The 10,185-nt window shown below is 46.9% G+C and overlaps 1 protein-coding gene across 10 annotated transcripts in view; it reads right to left on the bottom strand.

Moving 5' to 3' along the window:
• TET1 (tet methylcytosine dioxygenase 1) overlaps positions 1-9,996 on the bottom strand; it is a 105,426-nt gene extending 95,430 nt beyond the window's left edge. For 6 of the 10 annotated variants that reach the window (XM_032694790.1, XM_032694789.1, XM_032694788.1 and 3 more), the window contains exons 1-2: positions 9,222-9,816; positions 9,006-9,113 (exon numbers count right to left, since the gene is read on the bottom strand). The gene's annotated coding sequence lies outside the window, so the exon portion shown is untranslated. Of the gene's footprint in view, positions 1-9,005; positions 9,114-9,221; positions 9,818-9,956 lie in introns of those variants that run through there. The other 4 variants (XM_032694795.1, XM_032694792.1, XM_032694794.1 and 1 more) reach the window with 4 other exon arrangements.
• Between the last annotated feature and the right edge of the window lie 189 nt (positions 9,997-10,185).

The raw sequence follows: 10,185 nt of genomic DNA, 5'->3' as shown, positions 1-10,185 counted from the left end.
TAGGTGGTCCCGAAATGCACCCCAGACCCATTTTAAGGGGGTGGACCCGGGGCGGACCAGAGTAAAGGCCACAGGGTGGACACCTCTGGGATTGGATGGATGGTATTATAAAATGTAACCTCTCGGGCACAGGGGCGTGTGTCCTGTAACATCTTCTGCCTTGGCAAATAAACCCTTTCTTATCTCACCCCTAATTAACTGCTCCGGGAGATTTTTTCAGCACCTAAATCCCACGGCAACAGTTGGTGGCCCGTACGTTGGGGAGACCTGGACCGGGACTTCTTCAGACTGGAAACTTTCACCGTGCAGGAATATTCCTCAGCAAGCCGGCTTTTATCTGAGAGAATTCCCGCCCCGGTCTGAGAAGCCCAGCTCCACAGAACCCACGGAAGCAAGCACGGAGCATAGAGGTGAGATAAGAAAAGAGCGAATAAGGAAACGGTACCTATTTGGTTAGTTAGCAGCTGCGGGAAAGTTTTGTGTTTTGTGTTCCGGGATAGGGAACACGGGTTCCCGAAAAGTTTGCTTAAAAGACTTGGGCACTCGGAATAGTTGCGGAAGTTGCTTTTCAGGAGGTGAACGGGTAGTTCGCCAGTTACCCAGGTCAGAGCGGGTCAGCCTAGAGCTGTGTGATTTGGAGGGGGACGCCCTCCGGTGCTCTGATGCTGTGGAAGAGCCGGTGGGGCTCTGGAGTCGGTGCGACTCGGTAAATAGCTGAGGGGTTTCGTAACAGCCTTGTAACCTAAAGGTAGCAAGTTTGAAACCCAGTGTGTGACTGTGATTTGTTTTGTTTTGCAAACATGGGTTGTGTGGATTCAAAAGTTGAGATCCCTAAAGAATCCCCCCTGAGTCTGGTTCTAAAACATTGGAAGACTTTAGCTGGTTCTGAAACAATTTTAAAGAAGGAAGAACTGTGTAGGCTGTGTATGGATGCCTGGCCGTTGTTTGGACAAATGAGAGGGGTGGCGTGGCCGGAATTTGGTCCGTTAGAACTAGGTACAGTGCTTCGATTGATCTCGCTTCTTCATGTGGAACAGAGGTGGCAGGAAATTCGATATGCAGAGCTGTTCTTGTCCCTGTTAATACGCCCTGAATTAGGTGTAGGAGATAAGAAAGACGAAAGTTCAAGAGAGAAGGAAAAAGCAGAGATGGCTTTAGGAAGAGGGAAAAGGAAAGATCGAGTTGAGGCTGCTCCTGTCCCACAAATCCTATTTAAGAACACCGGAGAAGATGATTTAGATATGTTGATATCACCTGACAGGAGAGAAAATAGCCCGGGAGCTCCACAAATTGGACTCCCCGCTGCAGCGGCAGCGGGGGGGGCTGGGGCTGCCGGGGTGGAGGCTCCTGGACCGGCTCCGGCTGGGCAGGCGGGAGCCGTGGGGGGGCTCCCTGGCGCGGGTATGGCTGCGCCGGGGGGAGTTGGAATCTCCGGAGGAGTTGGCTCAGGGGCGGCGGGAGCTGCTCCGGGCACGATCAGTACAGGACTTGCTGCTATGGCAACAAGTACAGGAGCAGGCACGGTGGGAGCAACAGGCCTGGGGCCACCCCCAGCTGCTGCAGCGGCAGCGGGGGGAGAGGCCTCAGGAGCAGTAGCAGGAACAACCCCTGGAGTTCCGGGAGGGGCAGGGGCGGTGCCAACAGGTGGGGCCTCTGTCCTGACTGACTTGGGAGGTGGGGCTGGAGCCGCCCCCTTTCCCACGCTTCCCCCTCCCGAGGGGGGATATTCCATCCTTGTGGGGGGTGGAAGAAAAAAAGAACCGAGAGAGTTTCCAATCTCTGCCTCTCATGAAGAGGCAACAGAGATGCATAGACAGGGTAAGCCGGTTTCAGCTGCTGAGAGAAGGGAGAAGCGAGGGTTACCACCTTTTGATAAGGACACGGAAGCAGAGGGTGAATTAAGTGATAGCCCGGGGGAAGGAGAAGCAGACCCGTCTGTAGTAAAGCCGAAGGGAAAGATGGCTCGGGAAGCGTTAGCTTTCCCCGACCTGGCTGCAAGTAGAACAAGGGCAAAAGATAAGCCACCGTTAGAAGCCCCCTTAAGACAAGCTGTGACCAATGAAGGCACGGTATTAATAAAGGTTCCTTTCTCACTGGTTGAGTTACAGCAATGGAAAGATTGTGTGGGGGCATATAGAGATAATCCAGAAAAGATGACAAATTATGTCCAAAGAGCAATCAAAACTCAGAATCCTGATTGGTGTGATCTAGAGGTTATGATGGATACCCTATTAGACCAAACAGAGAAGGAGATGGTGAAAAGAGCTGCTCAAAAGGCAATAGAAATACAAAAAACCTCTGGGCAGTTTCCAGGCGAGGATATCAAAGATATCTTCCCCCTCACGGATCCCGGATGGGATCCTAACGTGTCAGCAAATTTAGAAGCTTTGAAACGTTATCAAGACTGGGTAATTTATGGATTTCGGCATGGAGTTCCAAAGGCGGTGAACTGGTCCAAAATGTACGAGGTTAGACAAGACATAAATGAGTCACCCACAGATTTTCTAAACAGATTAAAGGATGTTATCAGGAAATATACCGACATAGACATTGAATCAGATATGGGAAAGAAAAATCTGGTGTACTTATTTGTAGGACAGTCCACAAATGATATAAGAAGAAAACTGCAAAAAGCAGGTGGTGATAGAAAGGATATTATTGAGCTGTTAGATATAGCCTGGAGGGTATATCAAAATAGGGAGCAGAAAAGGAAAACAAGGGAACAAGAAGGTGGCTATAGAGAGCCTCATAAACGTAACCCCAGGTATCAGAAGTCTAACCGTCGGCAAGACATAGCAGATGACAGATGTTCTAACTGTAAGAAGAAGGGACATTGGAGAAAAGACTGCCTGGAGCTGAGGGGAACTGAAAACACACTTCCCCCACCACCACTCCCAGCCCCCCAACTGACTGTGAGGGGGACCAGAGGTTTCTTCCCCAGCAGAGCCTCTGGTTACAGCTAAGCTGCGAGGGGAGAATGTTGAATTTTTGGTTGACACAGGTGCGGCATACTCTGTTTTAAGTACTTTGGAAGGGAAACTGAGCCATGATACTGTAACTGTGGTAGGTGCTACAGGGGTAAGTGAAACAAGGCCATTTTTTAAACCTTTAAAATTCAAATTGGGCAAGCACTGGGTAACTCACCAATTTCTTTACATGCCAAATTCTCCTAAGCCTTTACTGGGTAGAGACTTACTGGAAAAATTAGAAGCTGAAATTAAATTCACCAAGGGGGGAGACATAAAGGTTATAATCCCAGATACTAAATATGTCGAGGCAGCTGCTTTCTTTATACAGGAAAATCATGGAGAGATCCCTGCAGAAGTTGAAAATGCTGTCATACCTTTAGTCTGGGCCAGCGAGTACCCTGGGAAATCAAAGCAAGCTGAACCAGTAAGCATCGCACTCAGGCCAGGAGCAGTCCCGGTAAGGCAAAACCAATATCCTTTGAAATTAGAAAGCCGAAAAGGCCTAGCACCTATAATTGAAAAGTTCCTTAAATTTGGTTTACTAGTAGAATGTGAATCCAGATTTAATACCCCCATCCTACCAGTGAAAAAGGCTGATGGCAAAAGCTATCTGCTAGTCCAAGATCTCAGGGCCATCAATAAAATAACTGAGGACATTTACCCAGTGGTAGCCAACCCCTATACACTGTTGACCACATTGACAGAGGATTTAGGATGGTTCACTGTACTCGATCTTAAAGATGCCTTTTTCTGCATTCCTGTACACAAAGACAGCCAGGAGATTTTTGCCTTTGAGTGGGAAAATCCTGAGACAGGGAGAAAAACGCAACTAACCTGGAGAGTTCTTCCACAAGGCTTTAAGAACAGTCCAACACTTTTCGGAAATCAGTTGGCAAAGGAACTGGAGGACTGGAGAAGACAGCAGCAAGAAGGAGTTGTCCTGCAGTATGCTGACGACATCTTAATTGCAGCCAAAAGCCGGGACTGATGCATCGAGCTCACTGTAAGTCTCTTGAACTTTTTGGGGCTAAGTGGGTATCGGGTCTCGAGAGAGAAGGCACAGATAGCCAAAGAGATAGTCATCTACCTGGGGCTTGAAATGTATCGTGGGCATCAGCGACTCAGTACAGACCGAAAAGAGGCCATTTGCCGTCTCCCAGAGCCCCACACTGTACGAGAGATGCTTTCCTGGGAATGGTAGGATGGTGTCGGCTGTGGATAGCTAACTGTGGGTTGCTAGTCAAACCTCTGTATGAAGCCCTGAAAACGGCCAAAGAGGGAGTTGTAACATGGACAGATGAGACCAGAGATGTGTTTCAACAACTGAAACAGTCCTTGATGTCAGCTCCAGCACTAGGATTACCAGATTTGCCTAAACCTTTTGAACTGTTCACACACGAGCAGTTGAATGTTGCTCTGGGGGTATTATCGCAAACTCTGGGAAGCCAACGAAGAGCTGTGGCTTATTTCTCTAAACAGCTGGACAGTGTTAGCCAAGGGTGGCCGGGGTGCCTGCGAGCTGTTGCAGCAACTGTTATCCTGATTGAAGAGGCCCAGAAGCTCACCCTTGGGCAGCATATCACCCTGTATGTACCCCATGCAGTTCAAGCCGTGCTTGAACAAAAGGGAGGCCACTGGCTGTCCCCCAGCAGAATGTTTAAGTACCAGGTTGTGTTGCTGGAACAAGACGATGTTACTTTGAAAACAACATCTATTGTAAATCCAGCTATGTTTCTGTCTTCAACACTAACCGACAGTGTCCCCGAGCATGAGTGTTTACAGACTATAGAGGAGACTTACTCCAGCAGACCAGACCTGAAAGATGTGCCCCTAGAAAATGCAGACTGGGAACTGTATACAGACGGAAGCAGCTTCATGCGAGATGGTAAGCGCTTCACAGGGTATGCAGTGACGACCAGAGACGAAGTGATCGAGGCAAAAGCCTTGCCAGCAGGTGTGTCATCCCAAAAAGCAGAATTAATCGCATTGACAAGAGCCTTGGAACTGAGTGAAGGAAAGAAGGTAAATATCTGGACTGACTCAAAATATGCATTTAGCGTTGTACATGCCCACGGAGCAATCTGGAAAGAAAGAGGACTACTGACAGCCCGAGGCAGTGGAGTCAAGCATGCAGATCAAATCCATGCACTCCTGCAGAGTATTTGGAAACCAGAGGAGGTAGCTGTTATGCATTGCAGGGCCCACCAAAAGGGGAAAACAATTCCCGAGTTGGGAAATCAGTTTGCTGATCAAGCAGCAAAAGGGGCTGCAGAAAAAGGCATCTTGGCAATAGTGCCACAAAAGGAAATTGATTTGACAAAATACACCCCTAAGTATGATGAGAGAGACAATCAGCTAATTAGATCACTGAAAGCTGAAATCAAAGAAGGGGGGTGGGCTGTTACCCCTACTGGACAGGTTGTAGTCCCACCACCGCTCCTTAGGGAAATAGCTCAACAGGAACACGAGGCTACCCACTGGGGAACGGAAAACCTCCTGAAACATCTAAAGAAAACAGTAATAGGAACAAATGTGACTGAAGCTGCGCAGTCCATAGTAGGTAAGTGTGAAATCTGCAAACGAAACAACCCAGATACATCAAAGAGAGTGGTACTAGGGGTAACAAAAGTTGGAGACCAACACAGAGATTACTGGCAAATAGATTTTGCTGAGTTACCACCATGGGGGGGTACAAATACATCCTTGTATTGGTTGACACTTTCAGTGGATGGCCTGAAGATACCCCTGTCGCACTAACACAGCAAGGGAACTGGTAAAAGCTTTACTTAACCACATAATTCCAAGGTTTGAGGTTCCTCTAGGAATGGCATCAGATAGAGGAACACGTTTCACTGCGACAGTAGTAAAAGAAGTATGCCGCATCCTGGGAATTGTCTGGGACCTACATACCCCCTATAGACCTCAGGCTAGTGGCAAAGTTGAACGAATGAATGGCACTTTGAAAATGCAAATAAGCAAAATTTGTCAGGAAACATCTATGTGCTGGATTCAAGCTTTGCCACTAGCTTTGCTGAGGATTTGTATCCAGCTGAGGCGGAGGGATAACCTAAGCCCATGTGAAATACTATATGGAAGACCATATCAGGCACCACACATACCAGGGGATGTCTCCCTCACTTAAGAGGGAGAGCCGATTTACAAAAATATTTGATTGCTTTAGGCTCTACTTTGCAGAAGCTGCAGAAGGTCATCGAGTTATCAGACCCATAGGACTGGACACCCCTGCTCACCCATTCCAGCCAGGAGACTGGGTCTACCTCAAGTGGTGGAACAGTGACCCCTTGCGAGCCAAGTGGGGAGGACCATACCAAGTCCTGCTGACTTCCCTCACCGCCGTCAAAGTTGCTGGCAGAGAACCCTGGTTCCACTATTCCAGAGTCAAGAGAGCATCAGCTCCTGGAACAACCAGCCAATCAGAACCGGACACCGATGACGAGGATGTGGAATAGACTGCTTGTTCTGTGTATTCTGTTCGTGCAACCGGTAACTATGAACTGAGTTTGAGACCAAAAATTGCATATGGCCCTAGTCCAAAACGTATCTAAAATTCTCCGGAAAACTGAATGCTGGATTTGTACTCGAGTACCAGCAATTGATGATGAGAATAGTGAGTGGCCCCTAGTTGGCATTTTACTAAATGAGACAAACTTCGGTAAGTCCATGATGAATTTCCCAGGGACCTGGAAGCCAGTTACAGAGGCTTATTATCCGGTGGCCCTAAGTCATGTAATTTCTAATCAGGATGTTGTTCCCTGCATGATTATAAATGCTACGGGAAAAATCATTCTCCCCCCCTACTGTGATAAAAACAATTCAAAAGAAGAGATAAACCCAGAAATTGTTGCGGGGATGGCACAGTTCCCTTTGAGATTAATTCCTCCCCAGGGTTCAGGATGGTACTGGATTTGTGAAAAGGAGGCCTGGAAAGTTTTGCCCCTTGATAAAGATCGGGCCTGTGCCCTGGGGGCAGTGATTCCAAATATAACAATTCTCGACCCAATTGATGAACAGGAATGGAAAAAACCCTATCCAAAAAGAGCTAAAAGAACTAGCAATCCCCTCGTTGAGCGCCCTACAATTTTCCACAGCATAGTCAGGGCTTTAGTCCCATCTCTAGGAGTGAGTGAATTGGAAAAGGCAATTGTAAATATTTCGGCTGTCATGGAAAACATTCAAGATCACACTCTGGATGCAATTGAAACCCTGAAAGAACAGTTCCAAAGCTTGTCTCGTGTAGTAATACAAAATAGAATGGCCCTCAATTTTTTGCTAGCCTCACAGGGAGGCTTGTGTAAAGTCATCAATACCAGCTGCTGCTCTTACATAGATCAGACTGGTAGAATTAATAATGATTTGGCCGCAATTCGAAATCAAACCAAAATCTTAGATCAAATATCTCTAGATGATGTCTCCCTAGGTTTAGGAGATGTCCTCCACAAACTCACTTCACGGTTACCGAACTGGACATGGATGAGACAACTGTTTATTTTAGTATTGTACATACTTAGTGTAATAGCTCACTGCATGCACCAATGTTATAGTTGTTGTAGGTAGTAGAGATTGGACAAGATCTTTGGGTTTTGTCCAGTCTCTAAGGGGGGACTGATGCCTTAAGCCCCTAATGGTTTTTTACTTTTCTAATATTTGTAAGACTTGTAAGTTTTATAAGTAGGTTTTAAAAGCAGAAACCCTCCCTTCTTTGTCCCTTGTCCCTTTCCCTTTCTCCAGTACCCTTGTTTATACATTCCTTAACCCTCTTACCCCATTCTATCCTCCCTATATCACTCCTAGCCCCAAATCTAATAGAAATGTTTAGTCTTTTGTCAAGGCAAGGCCTAGACAGTTGACAGAACAGCATATCTGGGCCTAAACCACAGAATACGGTCAAGAATTAGGTAACTATGTACCCTTTGTGCTCTGATGATGGTGAAGGTGATGAAGTAGGTGGTCCCGAAATGCACCCCAGACCCATTTTAAGGGGGTGGACCCGGGGCGGACTAGAGTAAAGGCCCCAGGGTGGACACCTCTGGGATTGGATGGATGGTATTATAAAATGTAACCTCTCGGGCACAGGGGCGTGTGTCCTGTAGCATCTTCTGCCTTGGCAAAATAAACCCTTTCTTATCTCACCCCTAATTAACTGCTCCGGGAGATTTTTTCAGCACCTAAATCCCACAGCAACAGAGCAAATAAGCATCTTCTCAGATGCCTGTTATTTGTCATGTTAATACTGTTAAGGATGATCAGACTTTTACATCTTAATTTCACTAAAGGGGATATATTTAAGGAATGTGTGGTAAGTTAAGCAGTTCTTAGGCAGAATAAAGCAGAATCCAGAATATTCACACTTAAGAGGAAAAGAACAAAAAAAGTGTCCCCTAACTGAGTTGGATATTGAATGTGAAAATAGTGGATGGAACTGTCCTGCATTTTCTGGATTAGTTTTTCAAAATAAAATTTAAAAGTGTATGAATAACTTTAAATTTGAAAGTTTTAATATTAATTCCTGAATTTACACAGTTAAACTTGGAGAATGCTGATGTATCTTAAAGCTGTAAGAATTTTTCTCAACCACTGATGTCAGAAAGAATTAAAAGAGCCATAGTCTGAACACTTCTGTGCAACTTTTGGTGCTAAAGTGACATTTGGTATTTTTTCTGGATTTTGCGGAGATTCACCAGACTGCTTGAATTTTAGATAACCTCAAAAAGATATTTAAAGCGTGTTTTGTGCTTTACAAACATACACTAGAAAAGAAATATCTTAGAATATGAGAGATGTATAGGCAACATGAGAGATTACAGAACACAGGATTAACAAGTGTAGAGAGCATTTATGTAATCTCTCAATAGCACACCAAATTATGTGAATAGTATTGACACATAACTATTAAATTACAAGTACGCTTATCTTAGAGGTTCTGCAATGGAAGGCAATATTAATATAGCTTACTGCATATATTTCAGGACTATCCCAAATAAAACTGAAGGAGGGTTAAATTAAGAATGTTCTCACCTTTTAAAATTCATGTATTTGAATTTGATCCTTCTGTTGGGGTTGTCCAACCATGGGCCAAAACTATCGTCTTTACAGCAGAGGCTCATGCTGTTTCCCAGTGTTTGTCTACATTAGAGATAAAAAACCAAACTCTTAATACATCATTTCCCGATATTGGGCTGGTAATCTTGATATTTACCAGGGCTACTGATGTACTAAGAATAGATTTAATACCTGCGCCCTTCAATCTTTGCTAGAAGTGATGGTCTCATTTCCAGAATGCTTTGCTGAAATAGTGGTTTTATGGCCCAAAAAAAATGCAAAGAAAGGAAACCTACATATCTGAAACTTCAGTACCGTTTTAGAAAGCCTCTGCTGAGTAGCTCCAAATGTAACAACATGTCTTTATGAGGGAAAAAGTTTGACTATCGGGCTGAGAAGTGAATTGGGAGCAGAAGGTATGTCGAATATTACCTCATACCACCGGACCCGTAACAGAAGCAGGGGCGGGGATGGGACAGCCCTTGACGAAGTTGAAATAAACGCCGGGCACGGCCGAGAACGATGCGGTTGTCCCTTACAGCCCCCATAGCCCTCATAAACGCTCACTGCCCCCCATAGTTCTCACAGCCCCCCAGAGCCCTCAAACGCTCATAGCTCTCACACTCTCCCACAGCCCCTCCTAAACGTTCACAGCCCCCCATAGCTCTCATAGCCTCTCACAGTCTCCCACAGCCCCCCATAAACGCTCACAGCCCCCCATAGCTCTCACACTCTCCCACAGCCCCTCCTAAACGTTCACAGCCCCCCATAGCTCTCATAGCCTCTCACAGTTTCCCACAGCCCCCCAGAGCCCCTCTTAAACGCTCACAGTCCCCCACAGCCCCCCATAGCTCTCATAGCCTCTCACAGTCTCCCACAGTCCCCCACAGCCCCTCATAAACGCTCACAGCCCCCCACAGCTGTCACAGTCCCCCAACAGCCCCTCATGTACGCTCCCCGCCCTCAGCACCGCTCGCGCCCCCTCGCGGCACAGGCCCCGCCCTTCTCCCCCCTCCCTCCTGGTGGCGCGAGGAGCCGCGCGCCGCTCCGCGCCTTCGGCCCGCGCGCGCAGCGACGGCCGTCCCGCCGCCTCCCATTGGCCCGCGCCGCCGCCGTGAGGGGCCCGAGGGGCGGTGTGAGGGGACTGAGGGGCCGT

The sequence above is a fragment of the Chiroxiphia lanceolata genome, chromosome 8 (genome assembly GCF_009829145.1).
Source record: "Chiroxiphia lanceolata isolate bChiLan1 chromosome 8, bChiLan1.pri, whole genome shotgun sequence".
NCBI lineage: Eukaryota > Metazoa > Chordata > Aves > Passeriformes > Pipridae > Chiroxiphia > Chiroxiphia lanceolata.
This window is presented reverse-complemented; position numbering and strand designations above follow the sequence as displayed.